Consider the following 17,249-nt stretch of genomic DNA (forward strand, 5'->3'; position numbering starts at 1 on the left):
AATAAATAAATAGATCTCCCCATGACACCCATACCAATCGAATACATTAAAAATAACTTAACGTACAGGATATATCTTTATGTTTAAATGTGTTTAAGTGAATCATTCATATCCAGGATGGTTGGTTTCCTCCTGGCAGGAGGCGCTGTTATCATTGATCACCCCCAGGCAACTTCAATGCCACCTTCAGACCGCCCCGCCCCTACCGCCACCATTGGCCAGATGATATGAATATTCAAGATAATTATCATATTTTAATCCTATTTACCAAATTCATTGGCTATTCGCACCGTCGGTCATTGCAGCTTTACATTCGGATTGGTTCAGAGGAACGTCAATCGGAGTAAGGGGAGGGGAGATTGGAGTGGGGCGAGTTGATTGGTTGCTAGGGGTGGGTGGGCGGGGACGCGGCGGCGGATCCGGTCCCGCCCCTCGCGCCCGCCTGCTGGCTGGCTCGCGGCGCTGGAGGTTGGAGCGCGAGGCTGCAGCGCTGAGAGTCGTTGAGGTGCTCGGCGCTCTCGTGATTCAATGAAGTGAGGCTCAATATCGGACTGCAAAAGCTGGCAAGAGAGAAAAAAAATAGCAGTACATAATAGCCGTTGTGTTATTGATGATCTTGTTTTTGTCAAAGAGAGAAGGAATTATATATATATATATATACATTTTACACATATAAATATATTTAAAAAGAAAGTCGGCACCGACATCTGAGGCGAGGCTTGGATAGTGCAATCTGCCGGGGATGGCAGGGTCGAGAGCCGGGAATGGCGGCCTGCTCCTCACCCGCTAGTGAACGAGGGTTCCTCCGGCGCCGCCGACACACGGCGAGACCGGCGCAGTCCGCTCGAGGTAAGAGAGAATATAAAGAATGTAACCCACAGCAGCGACTGGGAGCAACAGACGGCAGCAGGTTTCACCCGTGTTTGTAATTCCATTCCTCACTCTCAAGTGTGTTTTGGATATAAACGATGTGTTTGAATGGTGTATAAATAGAACAAAGTCATTGCATTGGGAACGAGAATGCATCATTGGTATTGACATTTGGCCAGCTCTTAATCGTGGCGTTGTGTTTATAGATAGCGCCTCCCATCATATTTTGCAATATTGTGAGCTGAGATACAGGTATTTTATATAATTTGTAGCCTGAGCAAGACCAGAGATGGTAAGCTTTAATTTATGTTTGTGTCCTGTGAAAACAAAAGAAGGATGTACGTGTGTTACTATTATCAGATGAATCATTACTCGGAGATGCTGAAGTCTTTCGGTGTGGAGAAATTGGTACTAGTCTGAAGAAGGATCTCGACCCGTAACGTCACCCATTCCATCTCCCCAGAGATGCTGCCTGTCCCGCTGAGTTACTCCAGCTTTTTGTGTCCATCTTTGGTTTAATCCAGCACCTGCAGTTACTTCTTGCACACTGTACTAGGATTGACGTTTTGGGAAGGGTGTGAGATTGTTCTGTGATCCTCAGGAAAGTAGGTTTTCGTGGGAGAACCATGGTGTTATGTGATATTTATAGACGTAAAATGTGTGCAATCCGTTCCTGTGGTTTCATATTTAAAAACACTTATTGTTTTTATAAGACAGGATCATTTACGTTATACCCTGGATAATGGAAGGGTAAGCTTGGCAAGAAAAATGATTTCTGGTGTGTCTGATGATTGAAGTGATGTCAGTTGACGTGGTTTTCAAACAGTGTTTTGCATCCTGTTCTCATGGAAAATGGCCTGATGAAAATAAGAATGATTCATAAATGTCATTAAACGTTTGAATTCTAAAATGATGTACAAGTTAATTTGTTTACATTTTGCATTACTCTTTAGAAAAACAACAGATACAGTCTTTAACTAAAATACCAAAGCTAATTGTGTGCAGAATGTAATTGTCAACATGAATATTTATAAATATGGAATTAGTTGCTTGGGAAGTGGAAGTGCAAAGGTGCTTAAAAGTAGACAAGAGTGTTTATTTGTCATACACTGGATGAAATGGAACTATTGAAATTCCTGTAGCTTTACAGGCACATTATATTTCATGTTGTTACATCTACAAAACATTATCAATAGAAGTGTAATTATCTGTGATCTATTTGTTTACAATCCTGTTTGAATTGTTTAGTAAATATTAATTAACATGGTAATACTGGTTGACTATAATATTGACAGTACAGGTTGAGTTAAGAATAAAGTAAAAACTAGTATCATGGAAATATTTTCGATTTCTTTCATTCCCAACCCTGCAATCTGTTCATTGCTAGGTACTTGCATCTGATCAAAAATGTGCAATAGCTTAAGGGATAATAATCTTTGTGGACTAATAAAATGATACAAACTTAATCACTGTTTGATTCCATACTAGATAAAAAAGAGGGCAGGAAGGTTACATCAGATGGAAGAGTAGATGGGAAGAATGTTTCTGTGCTCATTATTGTTTTTTGATTACTCATGAAGATTCATGTTTGGTAGCTATTTTTATAGAATACCTACCCCATGTATAGGAAGCCCAAAGCAAGCTTTCAAATAAATAACATGGATGAAAGGGTCATATTTGGGGATTCAGGTGAGTCTTGGTATGATATGTTTTGCACCTAGGGGCTGAGTGATTGGGAAGAGTAAGCCTGTAATATTAAATATAACAATGCAAACATAACCTGGACACAAAGATCAGTCTGAAGAAGGGTCTCGACCGGAAACGTCACTCATTCCTTCTCTCCAGAGTTGTCCCGCTGAGTTACTCAAGCATTTTGTGTCTACACTGGACATAATGTTGCTCTCCCTGCTGAAACTATCAGCCATATTTTTTTTTTCAATAATGATGACAAACTTGCATTATCCAATACTGCAATTACACCTTGTCTACGTTCTGCAATTATATGAGGCGGTTCTGGCTTTGGACAAGCAACTATTAAGTTGCTGCCATAGATCAGGTAGCTGAATTACAGGACCTAATTAAGTGATGAATGTTAGAGTAATTTGAAGAAATCAAGATTTTTTTGGTATTTATGTCTAAAAGAGAAATTGCAATCTCCTTAACCTTTATTTTTAGTCGGGAAAAGCCACAGATTTTAGTGATGTTAATCTTTTTTAAATTTGTTTATGGGTTCTGAACATTATTAGTAAGGTCAGCATTTATTGACTGTTAGCTAGGGGGTTCATAATTTTAAGACCAGTGGGATATGGTCTGAATGGTGTCTCATTTGTAGAGTAAACCTGGAGGTGCTGGTCCTTCCAAGGTCCTAATGACTTTGGGCTTGGTGGTAGAATCATACTGCTTGGGAGGAGCTGTTGGAATAATTTGAATGAGTACTATAGTACATTTTATAGATGGTACACACTGCTGCTGGTTCTTTGGTGGTGGACCAAGGAGTCAAGAAGACTTGGCTACATGGAGGGCAGCAGTGGATGTGGAGGAGAAGATGTGGCTCATGGTGGATTCTCGTTGCAGCTGACAGATATGAGAGAGTCTTATGTGCAGGATGCGGAGGCTAGTGGGGTAGTAGGTGAAGACTGATGGGAGCTTTATCACTTTTCTGTTTGGAGAGAGATGAAGTGAGAGCAGAAATCTGAAAAACAGTTAACACAAGATATACCCGTGCTGGAATCTGATTGGTAAGGAAGGAGGTGTCAGGATTCATCATGGGAGAGATGAATGGCCGGTGAAACTAGAACCAGGTATGGTTCCCCAGGGACCTAGCATAGTTGGAAGGTAGACAAAAATGCTGGAGAAACTCAGCGGGTGAGGCAGCATCTATGGATCGAAGGAATGGGTGATGTTTCGGGTCGAGAAACCTTCTTCAGACAAAGTTGGAAAGTCTGTCTACATTCATAATTGTAGTTACCCTTGTTTTTCTCTGAGCCATTTATAGTTGCAGTAAACATATTCTCAAAAAGGTTTCATTTAGAGAATTGTGCGATAATGGTTCAGAGATTCATTTAGAATCTAGTACACACAAAAAATATGGTGGAGTGTATAGAAGTTTAAGGCAGTGGATTGGCATATCAAACAGTAAACAATAGCAACAGTACACCTTGCTGAGGATGGTGTTGAGCTCCTTAGGTTGGTTGCATCTGCATCTATCTAGGTAAATTTAATTATTCCTCCTTGATTTTGATTTGAACCATGATGCGAGTGGCAGGGTTGCTATGGAAATAGAACCGTGGTCTCAACACTCAGCCACTGACTTAATCTTAAAGTTGCAGTGTTAATATGGCTGCTTTGGTAATGGTTAATGGTAACACTGAAAATATTAATGTTGTATGTTTGTGAATATTTATGGGAGATAGTTAATCCACACATTATTTGGCATGTGGATCAAATATACATCATAGAAACATAGAAAATAGGTGCAGGAGTAGGCCTTTCGGCCCTTCGAGCCTGCACCGCCATTCAATATGATCATGGCTGATTATCCAACTCCGTATCCCATCCCTGCCTTCTCTCCATACCCCCTGATCCCTTTAGCCACAAGGGCCACATCTAACTCCCTCTTAAATATAGCCAATGAACTGGCCTCAACTACCTTCTGTGGCAGAGAATTCCACAGATTCACCACTCTATGTGTAAAAAATGATTTTCTCATCTCGGTCCTAAAAGACTTCCCTCTTATCCTTAAACTGTGACCCCTAGTTCTGGACTTCCCCTAAATCGGGAATAATCTTCCTGCATCTAGCCTGTCCAACCCCTTAAGAATTTTGTAAGTTTCTATAAGATCCCCCTTCAATCTTCTAAATTCTAGTACAAGCCGAGTCTATCCAGTCTTTCTTCATATGAAAGTCCTGCCATCCCAGGAATCAGTCTGGTGAACCTTCTCTGTACTCCCTCTATGGCAAGAATGTCTTTCCTCAGATTAGGAGACCAAAACTGTACGTAATACTCCAGGTGTGGTCTCACCAAGACCCTGTACAACTGCAGTAGAACCTCCCTGCTCTTATACTCAAATCCTTTTGCTATGAATGCTAACATAACATTCGCTTTCTTCACTGCCTGCTGCACCTGCATGCCTACTTTCAATGACTGGTGTACCATGACACCCAGGTCTCGTTGCATCTCCCCTTTTCCTAATCGGCCACCATTCAGATAAAAGTCTACTTTCCTGTTTTTGCCACCAAAGTGGATAACCTCACATTTATCCACATTATACTGCATCTGCCATGCATTTGCCCACCCACCCAACCTATCCAAGTCACCTTGCAGCCTCCTGGTATCCTCCTCACAGCTAACACTGCCCCCCGGCTTCGTGTCATCCGCAAACTTGGAGATGTTGCATTCAATTCCCTCATCCAGATCATTAATATATATTGTAAATAGCTGGGGTCCCAGCACTGAGCCTTGCGGTACCCCACTAGTCACTGCCTGCAATTCTGAAAAGGACCCATTTACTCCTACTCTTTGCTTCCTGTCTGCCAGCCAGTTCTCTATCCACATCAATACTGAACCCCAAATACCGTGTGCTTTAAGTTTGCATACTAATCTCTTATGTGGGACCTTGTCGAAAGCCTTCTGAAAGTCCAGATATAACACATCCACTGGTTCTCCCTTATCCACTCTACTAGTTACATCCTCGAAAAATTCTATAAGATTCGTGAGACACGATTTACCTTTCATAAATCCATGCTGATTTTGTCCAATGAATTCACCACTTTCCAAATGTGCTGCTATCCCATCTTTAATAACTGACTCCAGAATTTTCCCCACCACCGATGTTAGACTAACTGGTCTGTAATTCCCTGTTTTCTCTCTCCCTCCCTTTTTAAAAAGTGGGGTTCCATTAGCTACCCTCCAGTCCTCAGGAACTACTCCAGAATCTAAAGAGTTTTGAAAAATTATCACTAATGCATCCACTATTTTTGCGGCTACTTCCTTAAGTACTCTGGGATGCAATTTATCTGGCCCTGGGGATTTATCGCCCTTTAATCCATTCAATTTACCTAACACCCTGGCTAACCTGGATTTCACTCAGTTCCTCCATCTAATTTAACCCCTAGTCCCTTGCTATTTCCAGCAGATTATTTATGTCTTCCTTAGTTGTAGATGGTTTATGCATGCAGCCTATAATGTAGCTACCTCAAGACCACTAACCACGCCTTAGTCTTCTCAGTATAACTGTGATATCCTCTCTTTGCTCCTCCCTTGGTTCCAGTACGCCTGAAGGTGCAGTCAGTACTGGGACGTGCTTCACATGTGCCTTAATTAAATACTCAGTAAAGTTACAGTGTGTCAGACTTGACTTCTTTACATGGTGTCAGCAAGTGAAACGCGTGCCTCCTGTTTATCGGGTTTTATTTGCCCCTAGTTTTACTAGTATTTAATTCCCTCTTTGCCATGGCATTCTCGTGCCGAAAGCCATCTCCCCTTGTCTTTGACGCTGACATTGCGGAGCGATGGGCTACTTTCGTGATGGACTACAACCACTTCATCAACATTGTGCACCAAAATGACCCTGATGCGGTCAAAGCCTCACTGCTGCTGAACCTTGCCGGTCCCGAGGCCATGAAACGAGCTTGGACTTTCATCTACAATCCAGCGGTCCTGGATGACAACAACCAGGTCGTCGAGCCAGCGGAGTCTGCCAACGACCCAGTATGTCTCTTACGCAAGTTTGCGGAGATTTGTGACTTGCCCTCCAACCGTATATTGGAGCGGGCTAGATTCTTTACAAGGCAACAGCAGCCTGATGAGCCTGTTGAATGTTTTATCGCTGACCTGCGCTACCTTGCTCAGTGGTGCCGTTTCGAGCACATGTGTGATCAGCTCACTAGAGATATTTTAGTCACCGGCATGCTAGATCAGAAGCTACGAGCCGAGCTGCTGTGAAAACCGGATCTCACGCTGACTGAAGCTATGCATGGATGCAGACTAGCTGAGGTGGTTGCCCCGCTACATGGGCAGAGGGGATCTGACAATCGGGCTATCAATCTGACTGGTGTTGCTATGCCCCACCGTTCGCCCTGCACCGCGGCTGACTTATGCCGCTCGGGTCCCGCTTGTTAAGAAGTGCCCCAACTGTAATTATGTCCACTCTATGCAGTCGCAGTGTCCAGCTTTTGGCAAAGCTTATAATTTCTGTAAGAAGATGAACCATTTCTCAGCTGCCTGTTGCTCCCGTGGGAACGTTCCACCAGCTCCCAGACAAGTTTTAAACAACCTGCAACAAGTTGATAACGAATTCGGTTCCCAGTCTTCTGTCGACACTGCCCTCGACTCTGAGCCCAGTACTTCCATGGGAGATGCCAGTGTTTATTCTCTCCTTCATAATCAATCTTGCCTCCCAGATCCTTCTGTACTAGTCACTGTCAACAACAAATCCTTCACTGCTAAGCTAGACACGGGGGTGAAGGTGAATGTTATGTCAACATCCCTGTTCAGGAAGATTAGAAATAATGAGCTGTTAACTGCTGATCGCTCCATATTGCGTGCTTATGGGGGAGAGGAGCTGAAACCTGTGGGGAGGGCCACCTTCCACTGTGTGCTGAAGAAATCTTCGAGAGACCTGTCGTTCTTCATCCTTGACTGTGATTGTGTGACTCTGCTGAGCAATCAGGCATGTCAGGATCTCGGACTGGTGTCCTTTGACCGCTCTGTCCATGAAGTGCGGGTGATGTTGAATCCGCTTTCTGAATACCCAGATCTATTCGATGATAAATTGTGCAAGCTGCCCCTTGTGTACAAGATCGCAACTGACCCGTCGGTTGTGCCAGTGGTCCGTGCTCCGCACAGGGTGTCATTTGCTATGAAGTACAAGGTCGAAGCCATGCTTAAGAACATGGTTGACATAGGAGTACTTGAAGCTGTCTGCGAACCCACTGACTGGGTCTCCACCATCGTCGCCACCATGAAGAAGGGTAAGAACGAGATACGGGTGTGCATCAACCCCAAAGACTTACATCTAGCAATAAGACGTCCTCATTATCCCATGAGGACTGTAGAAGATGTTGCTGCCCAGGTCGGCCAGGCCACGGTGTTCTCTGTCCTTGATGCCAGGAGCTCATTCTGGCAAATACCTCTGGACAAGCACTCCTCGGACTTAACACCTTCGGAAGATTCAAATTTTTGCGGATGCCGTTCGACATCAACTCTGCCAGCGAAGTGTTTCAATGCTCCATGGAGCAGCTGTTTGCTGGCCTGCTGTGTGCCATTATTGTGGATGACATCCTGGTTTACGAGAAAGATGCTGCTGAGCATGACCACAACCTCTGCCGAATTCTCGACCGCGCTCGCCAGATCAACTCAACCTGTCAAAGTGCAAGTTCCGTGTAGCTGAAGTACCCTATGTTGGCCACATCTTCACAGCCCACGGGCTGAAACCTGATCCGCAGAAAACCAACGCTATCTCCGAGCTGCCTGCCCCGCCCGACGTGATCAGCCTGCAGCGATTCCTGGGCATGGTCAACTACTTGGGAAAGTTCATCCCCAACCTCAGCGAGTTGAGCGCACCCCTGAGGCAACTGACAAACAAAAATATTGCCTGGTCTTGGTTTCCCCAACACCAGCAGGCTTTCGACCTTCTCAAAACAAAGCTGATCAGTACACCGACTCTCAAGTTTTTCGATCTGCAACGTCCGATTGTAGTTACGTGCGATGCTTCCCGCTTCGGACTCGGTGCTGCCTGCCTGCAACTCCATGATGACGGCTCGCTACAGCCCATTTCTTATGCCTCGCGTACCATGACAGACACTGAGCAGCGATATGCACAAATTGAGAAGGAGCTTCTTGCGGTTGTATTCGCCTGCGCCAAGATGCTCCAGCGGTTTGACTTTCTAATCGTGTACAAGAAGGGCACCGAGATGCATGTGACCGACGCGCTGTCCCGGGCCCCCCGCTCCTCCTGTGACGGGCACCCCTACGAGCAGGAGGATCTGCAGGTACTTAATGTCAACTTTGTTCCCTCTAAGCAGCTGCAGTGCCTGGTTGAGCACACCGCCAATGACCCCGACCTGCAACAGCTCGCAGCTGTCATCCAACGGGGGTGGCCCAGCAGACGCACCTCACTGCCTGCGGGTGCCCACCCTTTCTTTCTGGTCCGCGACGAACTGGTGCTCCGGGACGGTATCATCATCAAGGGTCACAAGGTGGTCGTCCCTGCCTCCCTATACGACGTGTACTAGAACGCTGCTCACATGGGGCATCCCGGAGCCGATGCCACTGTCTCACATGCCCAAGAATAATACTATTGGCCCGGCATGGCCAAGTAAATTAAAGCCCGAGTAGCCTCCTGTCCTGATTGCAACACCCTGGCCCCACATCAGCAGCGCCAGCCACTTCTGCAGCAGCCTGCACCTGCTATGCCCTGGACCTCGCTGGCTGCTGACATATTCGAATGGCGAGGCAAGCACTACCTGGTGCTGGTTGATTCATACTCCAACTGGTTCGAGGTGGACCTTCTACCTGCCATCACCTCTGAAATGGTTATCAGTAAGCTGCCCAGACACTTTGCTACCTTCGGGTCCCCGGTCCGCTTACAGATCGACAACGGCCGTCAGTTCACCAGCACAGAATTCCAGGCTTTCGCTGCGAAGTGGAACTTCACTCGCTTTACCAGCAGCCCCTAGTACCCGCAGAGCAACGGGCTGGCCGAGCGAGCTGTCCGCAGTGCCAAGAATTTGCTCGAGCAGTCTGGTCTCTCCAATGGTGACTTCTACCTGGGTCTGCTCAACCTTCGCAACATCTCACGGGACCCTACCATGCGATCACCTGCCCAGCGTCTGATGTCCCGCGTGCTTCGGCCACCGATGCCGATCGCCCAACAGTCCCTGGTGCCCAAGGTCCTCCAGCCTGCCGCCGTCCAGCAACGGATTGCCCACAAGCATGAGGTACAGTGCCGCTCTCACGACAAGTCCTGCCGCCCGCTCTCGCCACTACTGCCTGGCCAGGTCGTCCACATGCAGACAGCCACCGGATTCTCCCGACTCGCAACCGTTGTTGCTGTCGACAACTCCCCGAGATCTTACCTGGTGGACTTTGATGGAACTGTATACCGTCGGAGCCGCCAGCACCTGTTGGCCGTTAACGAGCCGCAGCCTCCTCCAGCGGATCCTTACACTCCTCCGTTCCGCTTCAAGCCTGCCATTACTAATTACCCCACTGCTCCCTGCATGCCCTGGTTAGTTCGCTTGCCGCATTCTCCTCCTGTGCTTCCTGGGTTCGGGCAGTTGATTTCCTCCCCTGCTTGTTCTCCTCCTCCTTCTCCTCCGTCTCCTCCTGGATCTCCCGTGCCGGCTGGATCACCTCCCGCATTCCCGGTTGGGTCTCCACCTGCTCTCTCCTTCCCGGCTGCTGCTGCCCCGCCTCCTCTTCTATCTGGTGGGGTGGGTGATGGTGTTATACGCACCCGCTCGGGTCGGGTTGTCAAACCTCCGGTCCGCTACGTTGATTTCGCCTGAATTTGCATGTGTTGTATAATTACACTGCCACCGTTCTAACTTCAATTTTAGATTTCTAAAGGAAAGGATGTAGATGGTTTATGCATGCAACCTATAATGTAGCTACCTCAAAACCACTAACCACGCCGTAGTCTTCTCAGTATAAATGTGATATCCTCCCTTTGCTCCTCCCTTGGTTCCAGTACGCCTGAATACTAGTGCAGTCAGTACTGGGACGTGCTTCACATGTGCCTTAATTAAGTACTCAGTAAAGTTACAGTGTGTCAGACTTGACTTCTTTACATTAGTGAAGACAGAACCAAAGTAGTTATTCAATTGGTCTGCTCGCCTGTTTCTGACTGCAAATCATCAACTTTACTAATAACTTTCACCCTGCCCTCAAATTCACTTGGACTATCTTTGATACATATCTCTCTCTCTCTCTCGCACTCTCGCCTGTTGGATCTCCTGGTTGCTAACCATTTTACCTCGCCTTCTCACTGGTATACCGACCAATCTGTCCTTGGCCTCCTCCATTGGCAGGCTATTTATCTGTGAATTTGACATGTTGGGTCTATTTATCACATATTTGAATCTTAATTTGCGAATTAACAAGGCATGTTCACAATTGGGCGTTGATCTAAATTGTGTAGAGGGTTGTCACAGATTGAGTGATCTAGAATATAAGAATCTAAAATATGTTGTGTGCCAGAAACACCTTTCTATATTGAGCACAAGTCATGGAATGTGGAAGAGGTAAATAGTGGATAGCGATTTGTATTCTTTGCCTCCGGATACAAAGTCAAATGTGGAAATTATGTTGAACTTTATGAAATCCATATCCCACTGGTTAAGATGTTGTATGTAATTTTGATTGTATTAAGAAACGGAAAGATGTGACAAAGCTGAACTGAGAAAGAAAGCTGACACACATTTTCGATGTTAAAAGTTTATGGTGCTCAAAATATTAAAATTACATTAATTGGCTGGTGAGATGGTAGCAAATCTAGGATGAATACAAATCTAAAGATTTGAAATAATTATTTGCCAGAGTGGTTAAAATAGTATGAAATTAAAGGTAGATCATTTAATTCAAAGTAATTAAGTACCAAAATTAATTAGTTGCTGAAAGCAATGCAAAGATAAGAGAACTGAGCAGGAAAGCAGAATTAAGCAAGAATACTTGTAGGAAATGGCCAAGTTGGACTTGGTAACCAGATGGGCTCTTTGTTGCAATATTTGAGATTCTAAAGGATATAAATAAAAAAAAGACACTGTTGTGTTCAATATAATCAGCCCGTAAAACAAATAGATTCCGTTTAAAAGAGAGGTTATGCTCATTGTTCAAGAAGAACATTATGATCCCAGCTACAAAGACAGATGTGTACAGCAATTCGTTCTTCCCCCGCACAATTAAAGCATGGAATAATCTCCACCCTACTATAGTTACCCAACCAGATGCAACTAAATTTAAAGTAGCTATTTCTTCCCAATAACCCTTTCTGGCTTAAGTCCTCCCTCCACCACCTCCAGTTTAAATTCCATTTGGAATATTTTGGAGGACCAAGAAACCAAGGAACTGCAGATGCTGGAAAATTAAAGGTAGACAAAAGTGCTGGAGAAACTCAGTGGGTGCGGCAGCATCTATGGAGCGAAGGAAATAGGCAACGTTTCAGGCCACAACCCTTCTTCATTGTTGAGTTTTAATTATTTATACCATTTGGAGGTATGTATTGGAAAGTGTGGATGGATATTGATGTGCGAGAGACGGGTAAATATCTTCAGTAATAATATTGAAATTTTAAATAGGAAAAAAATCAGTTAGAAATACAGTTTGGGAATTCATTTATAATTGATTGGCTCAAAATTGATACGTTAATGAAGTTATCCACATTCATTAAATAAATGTACCATGTAGGAGAAAGGAAGATGTGAAATCATCTTGCCACTGCTTTTGCTATCTATTTTCAGTGGAGGATTTTTTCCAAATCCTTGTACTCTTCAGTTATGTTTATAGAATAGAAGTAGGTAGGTTGCAAGTGTAGGAACTAGAAGTGAAAGGATAAATAATTGTATGTTGAAGTGAATGTAAAATAATTACAATATACGGTAACCATGGAGATAGCCACAAACTAGATCTTAAGGTGAGAGAATAAATCTTTGCTATTATTTGATCCAAGGAGAAAAACAGCATGGACAAATAAGGAGCTAAATGAAATCTTCCTATCCAAGACTATATAATTGAATAAAATGTACATCTCTGGCAGAGATCTGATTGTTTCCAGAGTGCATAAATGCCCTACAGCTTTTTGGATTTTATCAACACATGAAATAAATCTACAGACTTTACTGGCTTTATCTGAGATGTGAGCTGGCAGTAATGTCTTTTCATTCTCATGCATTTATTATAGATTGAAATTTTTTTATAATTCAAGTCTGTCTATTTTGCTTGATGTGGAAAATATTGGGGCAAAAACTTTCCTAAACGGAAGAATTGGGAACAGCATGATTTTAGCCTTATTTGCACACATTGTAATGGTTCATTATGGTGACATTATGTTTCACTTTGTTTAAATTTTGATTTTGGAATATTATTAAAAATGCATATTTTAAGACTTCAGGGTGATATTTCTCACCTGTATTTCTAAATCTGTAATGTTATTTATTACAATATATATGTTTTGCTGTGTTATGTGAAAACATTCTTAGATTGTACTCTTGTGTAATGTGTGCTGGGGCAATGTATTTATTTAATGTACTTCAAATGGAAAACTAGTGGTGTGAGGAAGGAGCTATAATAGAGACTATAGAAATACCCATGCTAATATTTAAAGCCAAATAAAGAGAAGACCTTTTTTAACTACGCTAAAATTCATGAAGTATGACTATAACATTGCAGTCACTGGGTGTGAATATTCCTCTGAAATATTGTAATGGTGAACATTTTTTTATTTATTCTGCAGATTTGTCTAAAATACTGTGGAGGTTAATTTATTAATTCCACCCCTTCCCCTCAAAGTTATTTGTTCTGCGATATTGAGGGGAGGCGGGTGGTATTATAAATTGCTCAGGGAAGAGAGCTGTGTTTATAAAAAAAATAAAATTAAAAAAAAGTACATAATATTTTTCCAAGTAGAACTTTGGCTTATCGAGTAGTTTTCATGTTCCATCATGTTCTGCAATATGTTTGATTGCTTATTAGTTCATGTCAGGGTTGTCAATACATTGTGTACATTTGGAATGTCTGGGTTTCTAAAATTGGGAATTGTGCACCACTTTGTGATCCTGTTATACTCCTTATGGAATTTAGCAGTCTTTCCCCTTTGCTGATCACCTCCGTTCATGTGGGCCGTGATGTCTGGCCCTCGCGAGTGCTAATGATGGTTTCCACTTCCTCCCTCACTCTGCCTGCCGTCAAAAAGCTTATTTTGCAATTATTCAAAGTGTGTCTGCATTTGCTGCAGCTTGCAATCTGTACAATCACAAGCATTATTTATCACTAATATAGCTAATAGAAATGAGCTTATAACTTGATTTAAGTGCTGGCATTTAATTTCCTCTTATTTTCTGCTTCCCTTGGCATTTACCATTCCCTAATTAAATTAAGATCTTCATTGTTTTTCTTTATCTGATCATTAAAAAAAAAAATGATGAAAATATTGGATTGGGGGTCCATTCATGTTTAATATGGTAAACCAAAATGTTTTAACTTTATAGAATTCTAGTTGTGGTAATTTATTTTCTTGTTTTAAATCAAAAACCAGATTGCCAACAGACAGATATTAGAATACTGCATGGATTGTTTACTGCAGGGCTCTCACTTAACTTTTTTTCCCTGTTGCCAGCCGGGCTACCTCGGCAGGTTTTTTGGTTGCCAAGAGACAGTTTAGCTGGTCATCTAAGATGGCGTGCGATAATGTGCTCGGACGAAGTTACCAGTCGGAATTATGGCAATGAAGCATTCACATATTATTTCTGCTTCAAATAAAGTCACAAACTAAACATTCATCAATCAAGACATGACCTATACCACATACCACAATGACATGCAGCAAAATTACAATACAGTAATCTCATCTCTTTATACATGTTGCAATGAATGCAATTTCTATTATTTCTTTCCACTTCCAAACAAAAATCTGGTTGGATTATTCAGCGTATGATCAACCTCGGTGAGACCAAGTGCAGGCTTGGCGATCGCTTCGCACAACACCTCCACTCAGTTTGCAATAACCAACCTGATCTCCCGGTGGCTCAGCACTTCAACTACCCCCCCCCCCCCCCCCCCCCCCCCCCATCCGAATCCAACCTTGCTGTCCTGGGCCTCCCCCATGGCCAGAGTGAGGCACACCGTAAATTGGGAAAACAACACACCTCATATTTCACTTGGGCAGTTTACACCCCAGCGGTATGAACATTGACCTCCAATTTCAGGTAGACCCTGCTTTCTCCTCCGCTTCCCAGCTCTCCCTCAGCCCACTGTCTTCGGATCTTCCTTTCTTCATCCCGCCGCACCCCCCCACCTCACATCAGTCTGAAGAAGGGTCTTGACCCGAAACGTCGCCTATTTCCTTCGCTCCATAGATGATGCCTCACCTGCTGAGTTTCTCCAGCATTTTTGTCAACCCATTCACACAAGTTCTGTTATCCCACTTTCCTCACCCACTCCCTGCACTTTAGGGGCAATTTTAAAGAGACCAGTTAACTTACAAAGTCAATGCGTGTTTGGGATGTGGGAGGAAACCCACATGCTTGCAGGGAGAATGTGCAAATTCACCACACAGTGCCCGAGAACAGGATCAAATATAGATCTCTGGCGTGTGAAGCAGCAAGTCCACTAGCTGTGCCACTATTTTATTTTTCAACACACAAAAAATTATACGTTGTTAACTTTGGTTACTAAAAAAAAAAGAAACTATCCATTTTCAGTCTTAAATCTCTGTGACGCTATGTCTTCCTTTACAGCTGCTGTATGTTTTAATTCAATTCAAGACTATGCGGCAGTTCACATTGGCCATAAAGTTGCTGCCTAAAATTGCCAGAGTCCCGGAATTGATCCTGAATATGGGTGCTGTCCGTATGAAGTTTGCTCCTTTTCCCTTTGATCACATGGGTTATCTCGGTTGCTCGTGTTTCCTTCCACATTCCAAAGGTGTGCAGGAACCTTTGTCCGACACAACCCAGAACGTTGTCCTTTTGTCCAGAGATTCTGTCTGACCTGTTGAGTTACTCCAGCTTTTTGTGTCCATCTTCAGTTTAAACCAGCATCTGCAGTTCCTTCCTACACACACGATGCTATACTATATATTATACACACACATACACACATGTGCAAGTAAGGATTTCATTGTACTAACTGGGACGTGAGAGAATAAAACACTCGACTCTTGACTTACGTCGATAATGTGTGGGATAGAACTAGTGTAAGCGTGATCGGTGGTTGGCATGGACTCGATGGGCTGAAGGGCCTGTTTCCACGCTGTATCTTTAAATTAAGCTAAATCCAATTATATCCTTTAATTTCAGGTCATCCAAGTAAGATGTTTTATATTTGTTTCAGAATGCTTCAATCTATAATAACTGAAAAGTTCATTCAGTTCTCTTAATTTTTAATAAAGTTATGGGCTTTTGACTGTCCTCGATCACAACTTTTGTGTTAAGTCAATGGAAAATCAATATGGACAAGATTCTAATTTCCGAGTATGAAAATGGCCATAACTTTTTTTTTTAGTACTGAAGATATGAAAGTGAATTAGGTGTCAAATTAAACTTCTTGTTATGCTTTATCTGATGGGATAAATTGCAGACTTTATTTTTTAAATCTCAACATTTTGTAACATTGCTAAGATGAGTTTGGAGAAGATGCATGGGAATATCTGTCACATCTGGAAGGGTTGTTTAATTCCTGGGTGGAGGTGAGGTAGGAGGTTGCAGGAGAGTTGTTGCACCTATGATTGCAGGGGAGAGTTCTTGTGGAGTGATGAGCGAACCTGGGAGTCGTGGTAAGAGTGATTCTTGCAGAAAGCATACAGTGGTAGGGAGGGGAAGATGTGCCTGGTGGGATCCTGTTGCAGCTGGAGGAAATGGCATGATGTGCTGGTTACGGAGGCTGGTGGAATGAAAGGTAAGGGCCAGGTAGCTATAGCCCTGTTCTGTACAGTAAGAGGTGGACTGAGAGCAGAAGTGCAGGAAATGGAGGAGATGTGGGTGAAGGCACTATCGAACACAGTGGTAGTGAGGCTGGGGGTTGAGAGCCATGTATCTTGAAGAAGGAGGATGTTTCAGATGTCCAGTAGCGGAAAGTCTCATCTTGAACGGATCAAAGTTTGTTTTGCTGTTTGGGGGAAAAATACACTTCTTTTTTAATCAACTTTTTTTTTTCTGGTCGGGATAAGATGAATGTCTGTAGTCACTGTGTTTGAAAATCGTGAAGATTTGAAAATTACCGTCCGTTGTTATCTGTTGCTCCGTTTACTGGACTAAATTGTTTTTTCAATGTCTCACTCAGCAGGTCTGCTTTGCTGAAACATCTCCATTGCAGCCTCTCAACTGTTGATATAAAAGCTAGGAGAAGCATGGTGGGGGACTGGCTTCATTGACAATGTGAATTGTTAGGTTATTAATTCTGCATAAGGCAAGCAGCTCTGCCAATCTGGCTTTCTTATCATCATCCAGTCAGTAGTTAGATGTTCTAGCCCAACCTAATGGGATGGAAGTTTGGTAAATAAATTGTCTATATATCCTGAAATTGATTGTCAATTGTTTGCTTTATGCAGAGATGAAAAGTGTCATTTGGTATTTGATCAGGATTTAATGTAGAATTGTGAGTACAGGTGCACAACCTTTTATCCGAAGATCCAAATAACGAAAACCTCCGAATAGCGACATTTT

The 17,249-nt window shown here is 43.3% G+C and overlaps 1 protein-coding gene across 12 annotated transcripts in view; it reads left to right on the forward strand.

The window, feature by feature from the left end:
* The first annotated feature begins 447 nt into the window (after positions 1 to 447).
* Positions 448 to 17,249, forward strand: part of tanc2a (tetratricopeptide repeat, ankyrin repeat and coiled-coil containing 2a) — a 464,896-nt gene continuing 448,094 nt past the window's right edge. For all 12 annotated transcript variants that reach the window (XM_055657051.1, XM_055657052.1, XM_055657047.1 and 9 more), the window contains exon 1: positions 448 to 849. The gene's annotated coding sequence lies outside the window, so the exon portion shown is untranslated. The remainder of the gene's footprint in view (positions 850 to 17,249) is intronic.

The sequence above is a fragment of the Leucoraja erinacea genome, chromosome 27 (assembly GCF_028641065.1).
Source record: "Leucoraja erinacea ecotype New England chromosome 27, Leri_hhj_1, whole genome shotgun sequence".
NCBI classification, from domain to species: Eukaryota; Metazoa; Chordata; class Chondrichthyes; order Rajiformes; family Rajidae; genus Leucoraja; species Leucoraja erinaceus.